The 13,344-nt window shown below is 46.1% G+C and overlaps 1 protein-coding gene and 1 long non-coding RNA gene across 3 annotated transcripts in view; one reads left to right on the forward strand and one right to left on the reverse strand.

Annotated features, from left to right (window-relative positions):
• The window catches only part of LOC142592696 (uncharacterized), a 409,269-nt gene that overhangs the window by 23,465 nt on the left and 372,460 nt on the right, over window positions 1–13,344 (reverse strand). The window lies entirely within an intron of this gene.
• The window catches only part of LOC142592698 (uncharacterized), a 75,980-nt gene that overhangs the window by 9,416 nt on the left and 53,220 nt on the right, over window positions 1–13,344 (forward strand). Inside the window, exons 2-3 of one of the 2 annotated variants that reach the window (XR_012830781.1) lie at window positions 326–505; window positions 5,040–5,133. This is a non-coding gene — a long non-coding RNA (uncharacterized LOC142592698). Of the gene's footprint in view, window positions 1–325; window positions 506–5,039; window positions 5,134–13,344 lie in introns of those variants that run through there. The other variant, XR_012830782.1, reaches the window with a different exon arrangement.

Raw genomic sequence — 13,344 nt, forward strand, 5'->3', positions numbered from 1 at the left:
TATTAAGCAGAAGTAATTTCTCCTATGATGTCCTTGGTGTTACTGTTTGTTGGCTTCTTATGATATGCGCGCACAAATGTTATTCGAGAAAAGGTGCGATGTTATTATTTGTTATTTTGTCACAGAAACGTGGAGCGAAATTATGGGCAGGTGTACGTATATTGTGGTTCTCAGGGAAATGTGCTGGCAGGGCTAATAATTTGACGATAGAAACTGCGCGACTAGTTTCTATATGAGGTTGAGACTTCTGTATGTAACAGAGTTACATTTTTCCTTTCCTGTTATTTGGGGAGAGTAATGGTAACCCTTAGTTGATTTCTTGCAGGGGCGGTCTTGCCACGATTTTGACAGAGTGCATAAGACAAATCAAGAAAGCCATGCGCCAAGAGAGATGTCTGGCCAAGCATCTTGCGACCGGCAAGCCGGTGCCTGATACCTTAAGGGAAAGGATACTAGGTACAAGAAAAGGTGGTGCAAAGCTGCCAAGATGTCATAGCATATGCAGGTGAGTTACATGTTCAGGAGTAATTTGTATCTAATTTGTATAATGCACAGCAGAAAACGTCACCCCAAAATATAACATATCAAACATTTTTCTGGCCACTCATGCATAACCTCTTTAATAGGACCCCGAAGTCATTTTTTTTATTGTGCACAAAGATTTGCGTTCTCAACATTTATCTAAGCCTGCGCAAACGTTCAGTGATAACTCTGTTTAAGAATAGGCTAGGTGGCTGAACGAAGGCCGTCCAGAGTGAAAAAAGTTGTGCATGTATCGCGTCGCCCTCGGCAGATGGCGCCACACACACAAGGGCCTTGGTTTTGAACCAGAAAAGCAGGGCGAGAGTAATTACGGATGTGAAAAGTGTCAATAAATCGTTCGGATTCGCTTCTTACGTATTATTATTCCAGCGTGAGACGAAAACTTGTTTGTGATGAACCAAGCATACGTTTAACGAGACTAAGCGTGCTCCGATAGCTATGTAGTGCACGCTCTCATCCATGCCGGTATAGGCAGGTTTCGAACGTAGTTCCGGCGCCTACTAGTGCGCCCCTCGCGGCGGCGAGCGCGGAACCGGCAGGATACGACCGGCCCACTTGCGTTCGGAAAGCCTGTATGTGCACTGTTTCGCGCGTAGCTGTTGCCTTTTCTGAGCAATGCCGAAGTGCAACCCGAGCTGTTGAGTAGTGGGCTGCATCAGCACGTACACCAACTCACGAGGAACAAAATTTTACAGGTTTCCAAGCCGACCGCATGAAGCAGAACGGCGCCAACACTGGATAGCGCTCGTCTGACGGCATAAGCTGTTTTATGTTCCGGCGTTATGCCAAGTGCGTTATAACGCTGAATTCTTTGCTTTTAGAGCAATGATGGCAGCAACGGGACACCTACAGTCAGTGGCGTAGCTAGGTCGTCTGGCACCCGGGGCCCATATGTCTTCTGTCCCCCCCCCTCCCCCGGGTTTACTGGAGGAAGGCGAGGATATCAACAATTTCCCTGTGTCTCCAGACGTATATGACACTCCGCCCCCCCCCTTGCTACGCCACTGCCTGCAGTCCGTACCAGGATATGCATCAAACAAAGTAGTTTGTTCCTACACTGTACCGCAGTAAAGCCGTGGAACTCTTTCCCAATCCTCTCCCATTCAAACAACGCTAGGGCTTGCTGAGAGATTTGAGGAGGGGTTGCAGCCGGATGAGCTGGCATACACTCTTCTGCGCCCAGCATATCAACGAAGGTGCAGATGAGATCACCAAAATTTTTGACAACGTGGTTTATTGGAACCTCCTTTGCACGCACTGAAAAATAGCAACATAAAAGTATCGCACCTCCAGTAACTTGGGCAAAAATATTTTCCCAGTGTAGTCTAGCACAACTGGTAAGTTCATCCCCTTTTTTTGTGTTTGAGGAGAGCAACGTTAGAATATCTCTGGTAGGTCTTACGAGTCGTTCGTACGCCCCACGTTCTTGGATGAGATGTTTTGGATTCGTATTTGCCGTCATGTATGTACAGGGAAACTACTGCGGCGTCCTTGGACTTCCCTGCGATGCCAGCACAGCAATCGCAGCTCCCCGCTAGGATTTGTCTGCTGTCGCCGATCTTCAAGAATCAATTTCGCCTACAATTTCATGCGTCCACACCGTAGATAACGAAGTAAATTACGCTGAGCTTCACGCATCTCGCTGGTGCATTATTTTTCGTTTGCGGAATAAACCTAGCAGCCACTTCCGATCAGTGCTAGTTCAACACTTCCCTCGCGTCGTAGACGTGCCCCACTTCAAATAGACGACTTCCTTTCTCTAAATTCTTTTCACGAAAAAAGCTATGAAGATCTTGTAATTCCCCGAAACCCGGTTAAAATTAATATCGGCACGCTGTTTCGCGCCATCGCTACCGTTTGACAGGACGCCAAACACGCAGTGCGGGCTGTTGACGCCGTGAGTAATCCTACCACATTCGCGCAACTATTCGTCAGATGGCGCTAGGGGTCGGAAAGACAGGGCGCCGCCTAGCACTTGCAACGTGCCCATAGGAGCATGGCACGATGAGTCCAGCGCAACAGTAGTCGGCAATACTAATCAGACTCCTTGACGCTGCAGCGAACTGTGTCAAATATTAGTGGCTACAATACCTACCTCACCCACTGAACTTACCTTGATGAGATGCCAAAACCTGCCCGCAAAACGAGTTTTACGTAAACTGTAACCTAGATAAGCTCGCAGTTAAATTGTAACGGGCTGCAAAACAACTTTCCAGTGTGGCTATTCGAAGGCCGCATTTCTTAATAACCGAAGTTGAGTGTTCTGGTAGAGGTGGTTGTGATGTTAGTGTACAGGACGGACTAGCCTTGGCTTGGCATTTGCTCTGCGTGAGTCATTCATTTGGACGACTGTCATCTAGAAACCAGGGACGCGAAAAAAGTAAAGTTTTGTGCAGATTGACATTTATTTGACATGTACATAGACCTTGCCATAACCTGAATAATTCGTACAAGCGTTAATGTTCCATAAACAAACTGGACACTGGCACACATTTCACGCGCACAGGGAAGTTCATGACGCCCATCATCTAATTCAGCAAATTAAACGTATATTTTTTCACCTACTGATGCTTCGACAGCTTTCGCAGCTCCTGCGACCTATTTCTTTGGCTCGGATTTCTGTTTGCAGAACTGCCTCATTCTCATGGCTACATAACTGTGTAGCACGGCAGCCATAACTCAAATCTTTGAGCGTTACTACAGGTGCACCTTGGCGAGATTCATTTTCAACGTGACAGTTTGCGAATTTAGGGGGTTTACTCAAACTGTAAACTGATAACATGTTGTAAAGCTGCAGAAATGCGGGCGTATATGTGTGGTCATTTTGGCCACCAGCCTGTCGGATAATCCCAAGGAAGCGTTCCAAAACGTCTTGGTTAAGTTTTCCTGTTAAAACATATTTGAAACCGCACCCCTTTGGCAGGTATCTTGATGCTTCCAGTGCGGACAAAATAGTCACACGAAGGCCCTCAGCGGTTTGCTCGGTTAAAAAACTTGCTCTTGATATTTTTCGTGATACGAATTCTTTTGCCCATTTATTTGAGGAATGCAACGACGAGGCCAGGACCCTCAAATCTCTGCTGCCAACAGTGATGCTTTCCTTTGGATGGTTTCGGTAGAGAGCATCAAAAAGATTGTTAAACCTTAGTGTGAATTCTACTGTTGCCTTGACATTTTCAAACCCTTTTGTGCCTCACTTCGAGTAGAATTCCAAGCCTTTCGCTACACTCCAGCTGAACAACTGAGTGGCCAGCTTTACCCGCATCTTTTCGGTCGTTGAAGTGTTGATGCGGGACAGAGTTAGTTTGGGACAAACACCCAAATTTCCCGGCTGTTTAGAATCCTCCATAAACAGCCTGTCAAAATGTGCCGAGTCAACGCGATTGCCCTTTACGCACGCTTTCGGTGAAAGTCAACGGTTCCAAACGAATTTCATAAGACGGGGTGCGTCAGAGAACACATATACATTGCGTTTTTCATCAGTGGCATGGATGAAGTAGTTGCGGGTACGTTGCAATACTCCAGTGACTCCGAACTCTTTCCACATCGCACGGTTCGTGCTTGCGCCATCACGTACGTCCGCGTCGACGAAGGCTCCCGTGTCTTAAAGCAAAAATATTGCTTTTAGGACGAGCTGAGCGAGTCCTCCACTATGGCGCGCCTCATAATCAAAGTGGTTTTGGCACGTAAAACACCACAATTTAATTATATTTTTCCGAATGATGCATTGGGCGCGCGCGGACACACAGACACGCGCGCACGCACGCACACACAATCCTTCTAAGCACCGCTCTACCTCTACTATGCGACTGGCTTGTTACGCTTCACACAGACACTTCTTTCCACTTTGACATTGCTAATGCTAATGCAATAAAATGCACTTGTCGAAAATTTAGGCAGTGCTTCAATACCAACATGCTACCACGAGTTCTAACGAAATCATGGTTCGCAACTGCGAAAATTGCATTCTATTCTTTCCCTACAATACATATATCTTTCCCGTCCGTGCCTCATTCATGAATTTTAACTTACCGAACATACCTCGTGGTTTTGTAACAGCTGCATGCAGCGACTCTTGTGCAACATCTAATAAAAGTTTATAGATAACCTGTCAACATGTCTATTAGGCAAGTTTTACCATAACGTTAGCACTACTTCCATATGGGTACTGTATTTTTAAATTACATATCAAATACGCCTTTAAAACATTATTTCCTGTCTTTGTGTTTTTCGGGTATGGTTGTCCCCTGACACCCTACCCGTCCTGTAATACATTCCTGGTTCTGAGACACGACTTGTGAGAAACAATGTCCAAACGTACAATAATTACATTTTATAGCTCTCTTGCTTTTTATAACACGTGAGAATTGTGGTACTGTGTAGGTTTGCAATGCAGAAAGTTAAATGTTACTGAAAGCTTATGATATTTGCTTTGTTTCCCATGTGCCAGAATACGGTGACAGAATTGAAGTTTCGTATCGTTGCTTTTGTATAAGGTGGGCAAGCTGTGCAAGCGTCGGCGGCAGGAGCCTCGTCGGAGGAAGACGACACGGCGCAGATAAGTTAGTGCTTTCAGTATTGCAGTGCTGGAACGGCAGTCTTAGCTGCATCGTATGCCCGGCTAACCTGCAGCTTTGATTTGCTGCACAATATGGGTGCAGAAGGAAACTTTATTTCTCTTTCGTGAAAAAGGGAGATACAGACGTTGTTGACTTCATCGTATTACATAACCTGAATTCTAATTCTAGGTTTAGTTGTGGTTAAATCTGGCGGCTTCCTGTCCAGAGCGTAAAGCATGACAGGTTGTTTCTATGTCTGAAGCAAAATGATTATTATATTACTACAGCTAGATCATCACAGCCAGTGAACTTTTCACCTTTGCTAAGTGGCACCATGAAGAGGTAAAAGAACTGTTTCCTTTATATTAATGTATATGTCTTCTCTATTATGACTACTGTTCGTGCTGCAATTTCTCATCTGATAGTGCATTGAATTCAACTTTGGTGTATCATTCTTTTGATGCAGCATTTAATTTCCACATATCTGTTTTCCAAAATGCTTGTTGCACTGTGTGACGCTTTACTTGGGTTTATTTATATTTAGTATTTTAAATTTGTGTACCTTACACCTCATTCTTGGGCTGTACAATAGGCTGCAGTACTCGAAATAAGAATGCACACAACGCAGTTTGTGCAGGATGCAAGGAATAATTGCCCATTGAAATGTTGAGGTTTGAAACAATGACGGCCGGCTTTGGGGGACAAAATTGAAGTTAATTAGAATTGACAGTTCGGTGAGTTTGTGCGACAGCGATGTATACAGAGCTGTTCAATGTCAATTTGGAGTTTCATTCCGGGATCGGGGTGGTAAGCCAGTTTTGTATATTGCGCAGCTGTTGCAAAACATCCCAATAAGGTCACAATGTAAATTATTAAAGGGGTTGGGACACCAAATTTTGAGGCAATAAAAAGCATGTTGCAGGCTGCTTCCGTATGCAAAGACACCCAGAACGAGGTATTGGACGCTGCAAACATTTCAAGATAATTTGTTTGTGGCCGCACCACAAACAAATGTGTTTGTGGCCGCACCTGTTTGTGGCCGCACCACAAACAGGTGCGGCCAAATTCAGCCCTGTCTGTGAGTGAATGAGTGCGTGACCTCTACTCGATACCCCTGTTCTCCACCCATTTGCTCATCCCACCTCTGAAGTAATAATAAATAATTGCTAATCTCGCCCTCCCTTTCCGCTGCTCTGACCCACTATACGATGGTGCGTCACAAGAGTGCCGACTCCATATGGTGTGTGGTACCGAAACCGATACGCTGAACTGCCTAAGTTTTGCACTGCGTGTTCTGTATGCATTACCAAGAGGCGCAATGGTCGACCAATTTCTTTTCCAATATTCACGCGTCCAGCGCACGATGGAGGAAGGTTTGGAACGAAAGTCGGGTATGCTTAACGCCTCCTTCATCTCCGCCGTGGGTCGGGCCGATATTGCGCTATGTTCGGGGGCGGCTAAAATAAGGGGAGAGCTTGACGCCTGCCTCACCTCCATCGCGGGTCGGCTCGGCACTGCATTATCTTGCACCATCTGCACTATGCATAGACTCACTGCACCACCATCAATACCCCTTTCCTGTATCTTCACTCGTACACCTTTCTCTAATATTCGCAGATTGACGGCACGCTGTGAGAAGGTTTCCAAGAAAAGTGGGTCGCGGCGCCATCATTTTCTTTCCTTCGCCGTATCTCCTCAGTGTTTTTCTAATATTCGTGCATCCGAGGTCCTTTCTAGGAAGGTTTGGAGTGAAAGTGGGGGAAGTCTACACTCGCAGTGCCACCGTCAACGCCCCTTTCCTGTATGTCTTCTGGTTCACGTTTTTCTACTATACGCAGATTGACGTTTTTCTACTATTTGCAAACTCACGGGACGCAGTGAGAAGGATTGGAACAAAACTGGGGCCTTCTTCACTCACGGCGCCGTCGTTGTCCCCCTTCCCTGTATATTCACTGGTTCGTGTTTTCGTAATATTTTCGCATCCACAGCACGCTGAAGAAAGGTTCCTTGTCAGTGGGTCAAGCACGTAAGCTTTTATGCGTAACTCGACCAAGGCTGGATCGCTGGCGCCCGCATACCTTCCACAAAGTACTGAGCAATTCGCGACGCGCGTACAAGCAGATGAGATACGCTTTGGTGAAAACAGACAATGGATAGAAGCATCGCTAATGGAAACTTCTAATATACGCGGGCGCGACAAGCGCTGAGCGGAAAGCCTAGCGAAGCGGTCACGGGAGAAATAGAAACCTGCTTATATATATATATATATATAATGTAATATTGTCACGCCACAGTAAGGGCCGACCTATATTGAGTCTCAGAGACGCGCCGAAGGACCCTCGGCCCAATCCACTATGACGATCCGGCTATCCGCACGATGAGAAGGGCACACACGTGGTGATGATAAAATACACACGAAGTGCACAATAAATGGCCATACTAACTTCTCCCGCACGAGAGCGGCCACCCTGGCCGCAGCCTAAAGGTACGGGAAACGCCGCGTGCAGGGCTTCATACGAGAAAGGTTGACCACTTCGGTAAAGCGGAAACGGCGGTCAGTTGAGAGAACAACTGGGGTCACACGATAATTAACGGGAGAAGTCATTTCCAGGACCGCGTGTGTGCCAAAAAAGTGGAACTGACACTTCTCACACAACCCAGGAGTGTGAACTGGTGTCCAGAGCAGCACTTCATCGCTGGGCTGGTAGAAAACTACGCAATTACATGTGTCATAATGAACCTTGCGGCCCTGTTCTCTGGCTTCGGTGTCAAAGCGGCCACGCTGGCGACAACGCTCAAGGCGCGAAACATATTCTTCGCAGGAAGATTAAGATAGACTGACAGGGGCAGAGAAAAAACGTCGAGAAATGAACTGGGCGAACGGCCATAAACAAGGTTGAATAGCGAGTAACCGCTTGTCCATTGAACGGCGGTGTTATACGCGAAGATGACAAAAGGCAAAACCGCGGCCCCATTTCCGTTACCTAGCTGAAGATAGGCGGCTCCCTGCCTGAACAGCCAGCCTCACATTCATTTTTCTCAAATTGTCGGGGTTCACATGCTCTTTTGTCTGTTTTGGGACTACATGGAGCTGCTGCTTGCTGTTAACCTCCTGAAGTATACAGTAACTGTCATAGTTGATCTTATGTTCGCCATTCTGTAAAGTAAAAAGATGATTTAAAAGTAGGAGCTGATATTTTGTGATCACGACAATTTCGTTACAAGCTAACATAAAAAAGCGGGTACCTACCATGAAGCAGATGATTTCTTATGCACTTCACAATGTGACACACACAACAGAGGAAGTACAGACTGCTGCCTGGAATACAGGGATGTTCAATTTTCTGCTTAGGTGCATGAGAGTTGCCTGTCACACCAAATGTTGATCACATTCACTTGTTTGTGCTTGCTCCATCGCTTATGACGGCTATCACTAGCATTTTGTTTATGAAGCTCTATGACGGCTTTAAAAAGCATCCTTGCGTGGACTCTTCCAGGAGATGCATTTTTTGGAGCGAAGCTGGCGATTGGTAGTACCCACGAATGAAATAGGGGCACAAACGTAAGCGCAAGTGCATGATCTGCCATGGCTGTCGATTGCTGGTCGTCTGCTTCATATGTTTGCTTGTTGAATGCGACAGCTTGGCGCACTTTCATTTCCACTAGTATGAGGATTCCACGGCAGCTTACTCGTTTTGTTTCATAAGTGCACCAATGCTGTTAAGCGAAACCTTATAAAAAGCGAACTCGCAAGGCCCTTGATAATTTTTTTAATGCGCGATGACGCAGGTAGTGGCAAAATATTCATCTTTGACATCAGCCTATAACAGGGCTTGATATCTTAAGATGGAGGGAATTCATCGACCAGTCGGTTTTATAGCGCTTTCCTCTGGCTGACTTTGCTTTTGAAGCTTTCAACACTGCGTGAAGAGCAATCTGTTGCGCTTGAGGAAGACACACTTGAAAGCCCGAATTTCTTTTTTGGCTTTGTCGCGAAAAATTCTAGCCCAAATCAGTTTCTTAGGTTTTTATATGTTAAACGTACCCTTTGGTGAGGCTTGGTTAGTTCCTTGGTTTTCTTGTTCTTTCGCTTTTCCCGTGCTCGGATATTTTTTCTTGTGCTCCTGCACGGTGGGCACAAGCTCTTCTGAGACAGCCTAAAGCATATTGCGCTCCTCCACCCGTCCTGAGTCTTGGAAGCTGATGTTGCTGCCGAAATGGAGGGGAATAAACCACAATGACAGCGCGTGCACACTTTTAGGTTGCTAACGTAAGTGAGAAATGCGGATAGTTTCTTCAAGCTTGAGAGTTTTAGCGGTTCACCCGAACCATATTCGTTGTACACGCACGGAGGAACAAGCCTTCCGCATAAGCTGAGTTCAGCAGTGAAGTCCTTCCTCATAACCACAGCCCTGTCGATCACAACAATACCACTGTCTTCATCAACATTGAAGAGTTATGAGCTGGACATTCCAGGACTCGAAACTTGAGTGCTCTCTGAATGCAGGGAACGAAGATGCTTCCTCTGAACACATCTCTAGAACGGAAGGGACCTCAGTTTCTTTAGCATTACTGTTTTTTATGTTTACATCACGTCACCATCACTTTCAGACACACGAACATCGCAATTTACTGTTGCTCTTAGCTTCGAAGGTTTTCTTCTGGGCTTTGATGCTTTTGCTTTCGATAGGCGCGCAGGAATGATGGGGAAAATAAGTGACTCTGCACCCATCTAAAGCGTCCACCTGCCACGTGGAATCTTAACAATGCTGCCTTTAACGATGTGCTCGAAAGTGATTAAGTCCTCGGCGCGTTAAGTGCTGCCGACAGCACGTTTTCTCTTGAGAAGCATATCCACTTTGGCAGCCCAGCGCGCTGCAAGTCGGCACACAGACTCTTTGTCAAACTTGGCTTACAACACAATACACGTGATCTCCAGGTCACCTACCTATATTCCAATTTATAGACAAGCGATAACACCAAAGGAACTTTTTCGGAGTGCACGCCGGCGACAGACAGCCTAGACTAACACCAATAAAAGCACTGAACGTGCCCGCCGACAGCCGGCGGCTCGATCCCAACGCGACGCAAGCGCCATCTCCGAAGGCATAGACGAATTGGAGCCGCCTCCGAAGCAGACTTATCCAACTGACCTAATGTACAAGCGTGGGGTGCGGCCGGTATCTGTATTTGCACCGGTATTTGGAGTTTCCGGCGTGGACACGGCGCAGTAGGAGCTGTGAAGCAACAAAAGCAAAAATGTGGCGCGCCGCCGTATTGGCCGGTTGCCTTCACTCAAAAAGATCGCGTTCTCCTGATGCCTGTGGCAGAAAGGATGTTCCACGTTCACTCCCATGGTTCTACAACGAAAAGTAAATACCCGAGAAACTGAACGAAGAAATAGCGCATTTCAATTCGTAGAGCATCGCACGCGAAATTCGAAGTTTGTGGGATCGTCCCCCACCTACAGCAACTACATTTTTCATCCACCGTCATTTCCATTAATTTATCGTTTCTTTATTTTATTTATTCGGCACAAGTAATTTTCCCTGTGATGTCCTTGGTGTCACTGTTTGTTGGCTTCTTATGATATGCGCACACAAATGTTACTCGGGAAAAGGTGCGAGGTTATTAGGTGTTTTTTTTTTGTCACAGAAACGCGGAACGAAATTATGGCAGGTGTACGTATGTGGTGGTTCTCAGGGAAATGTGCTTGCAGGGCTAATAATTTGACGACAGAAACTGCGCGACCAGTTTCTATATGAGGTTGAGACTTCTGTATGTAAGAGAGTTACATTTTTCTTTCCGGTTATTTGAGGAGAGGAATGATAACCCTTAGTTGATTTTTTTTTTGCAGAGGATGGCTTCGAGAGCATCCTGGCAAGTGTATGAAACTGATAAAAAGATCTTGAAGGCAAGAACGGCGACTCGCCAAACATCTCGCCACAGGCAAGGCGGTCCCCCAGGCGAGGAAACAGGCAACCGGTGACAGATGACAAAAACTGGCTCAAAGCTGTCAAGAGGGCCTCGACTACAAAGGTGAGTTACATGTTCAGGAGTAATTTGTATGAAATTTGTATAATGCACAACAGAAAACGCCACCCCAAAATATTACATGTCAAACATTTTTCTGGCCTCGTATGCAAAACCATTTTAATAGGACCTTGAAGTGAGTTTTTTTTTTATTGTGCACAAGGATATGCATTCTGAACATTTGATCTTAGCCTGCATACACGTTCAGTGAGAACACTGTAAGAATAGGTTAGGTGGCTGAACGAAGGCCGTCCAGGCGGAAAAAATTTGTGCATGTATCGCGTCGCCCTCGGCAGATGGCGCCACAGACACGAGGGCCTTAGTTTTGAACCAGAGAAGGAGGGCAAGAGTCATTACGGATGTTAAAAGCGTCAATAAACCGTTCGTATTCGCTTCCTACGTTAAATTACACGCGTATGGTATTCCAGCTTGAGACCGAAACTTGTTTGCGATGAACAAGGCATACGTTTCACGAGACTAAGCGTGCTCCGAGAGCTATGGAGTGCACGCTCTCATCCATACCGGTATAGGAGCTTGGCACGACGAGTCCAGCGCAACGGTAGTCCTCAATACTGATCAGGCTCCTTGACGCTGCAGCGAACTGTGTCAAATATTAGTGGCTAGGATACCTAGCTCACCCACCGAACTGAGCAACCTCCCACGAAAACTAGTTTTACGTGTACTGTAACCTGTATAAGCCGGTAGTTAAATTTTAATTCGCAGCAAGCAACTTTCTAATGTGCCTATTCGAAGGCCGCATTTTTTAATAACCGAAGTTGAATGTTCAGGTAGAGATGGTGCGGATGTTAGTGTTGAGGATGGACTAGCCTTGGTTTGTCGGCATTTGCTCTGCGTGAGTCAGTCGTATGGACGACTGTCATCTAAAAACCAGGGACGCAAAAGCAGTAAAGTTTTGTGCAGGTTGACATTTATTTGACATGTACATAGAGCTTGCCATAAACTGAATAATTCGTACAAGCGTTAATGTTCCATAAACAAACTGGACACTGGCACACATTTCACGCACACGGGGAAGTTCATGACGCCCATCATTTAATTCCGCAAATTAAACGTAGATTTTTCACCTACTGATGCTTCGACAGCTTTCGCAGCTCCTGCGACCTATTTTCTGGCTCAGATTTCTGTTTGCAGAACTGCCTCATTCTCGTGGCTGCATAACTGTGTAGCACGGCAGCCATAACTCAAATCTTTGAGCGTTACTACAGGTTCACCTGGACGAGATTCGTTTTCAACGTGACAGTTTACGAATTTAGGGGGTTTAATCAAACTGTAAACTGATAACATGTTGTAAAGCTGCAGAAATGGGGGCATAGATGGGTGGTCATTCTGGCCTCCAGCCTGTCGAATGATCCCAAGGAAGCGTTCCAAGAAGTCTTGGTTAAGTTATCCTGTTAAAACATATTTGAAACCGCACTAGTTTAACAGTTATCTTTAAGGTTCCAGTGCGGACAAAACGGTCACACGAAGGCCCTCAGCGGTTTGCTCGGTTAGGAAACTTGCTCTTGAGATTTTTCGTGATACGAATTCTTTTTCCCATTTATTTCAGCAACGCAACGACGAGGCCAGGACCTTCAATTCTCTGATGCCAACAGTGACGCTTTCCTTTCGATGGTTTCGGTTGAGAGCATCAAAAAGGACATTGAACCTTAGTGTGAATTTTACTGTTGCCTTGACATTTACGAGCCTTTTTGTTCCTCACTTCGGATAGAATCGCAAGCCTTTCGCTACACTCCAGCCGAACAACTGAGTGGCCAGCTTTACCCGCATCTTTTCGGTCGTTGAAGTGTTGATGCGGGACAGAGTTAATTTCGGCCAAACACGCAAATTTCCCGGCTGTTTAGAATCCTCCATAAACAGCCTGTCAAAATGTGCCGAGTCAACGCGATTGCCCTTTACGCACGCTTTCGGTGAAAGTCAACGGTTCCAAACGCATTTCATAAGATGGGGTGCGTCAGAGAACACATATACATTGCGTTTTTCATCAGTGGTATGGGTGAAGTAGTTGCGGGTACGTTGCAATGCTCCAGTGACTCCGAACTCTTTCCACATCGCACGGTTCGTACTTGCGCCATCACGTGCGTCCGCGTCGACTAAGGCTCCCGTGTCTTCAAGCAAAAATATTGCTTTTAGGACGAGCTGAGCGAGTCCTCCACTACCGCGCGCCTCATATTCAAAGCGGTTTTGGCAC

Source organism: Dermacentor variabilis, chromosome 9 (assembly GCF_050947875.1).
Source record: "Dermacentor variabilis isolate Ectoservices chromosome 9, ASM5094787v1, whole genome shotgun sequence".
Taxonomy (NCBI): Eukaryota; Metazoa; Arthropoda; class Arachnida; order Ixodida; family Ixodidae; genus Dermacentor; species Dermacentor variabilis.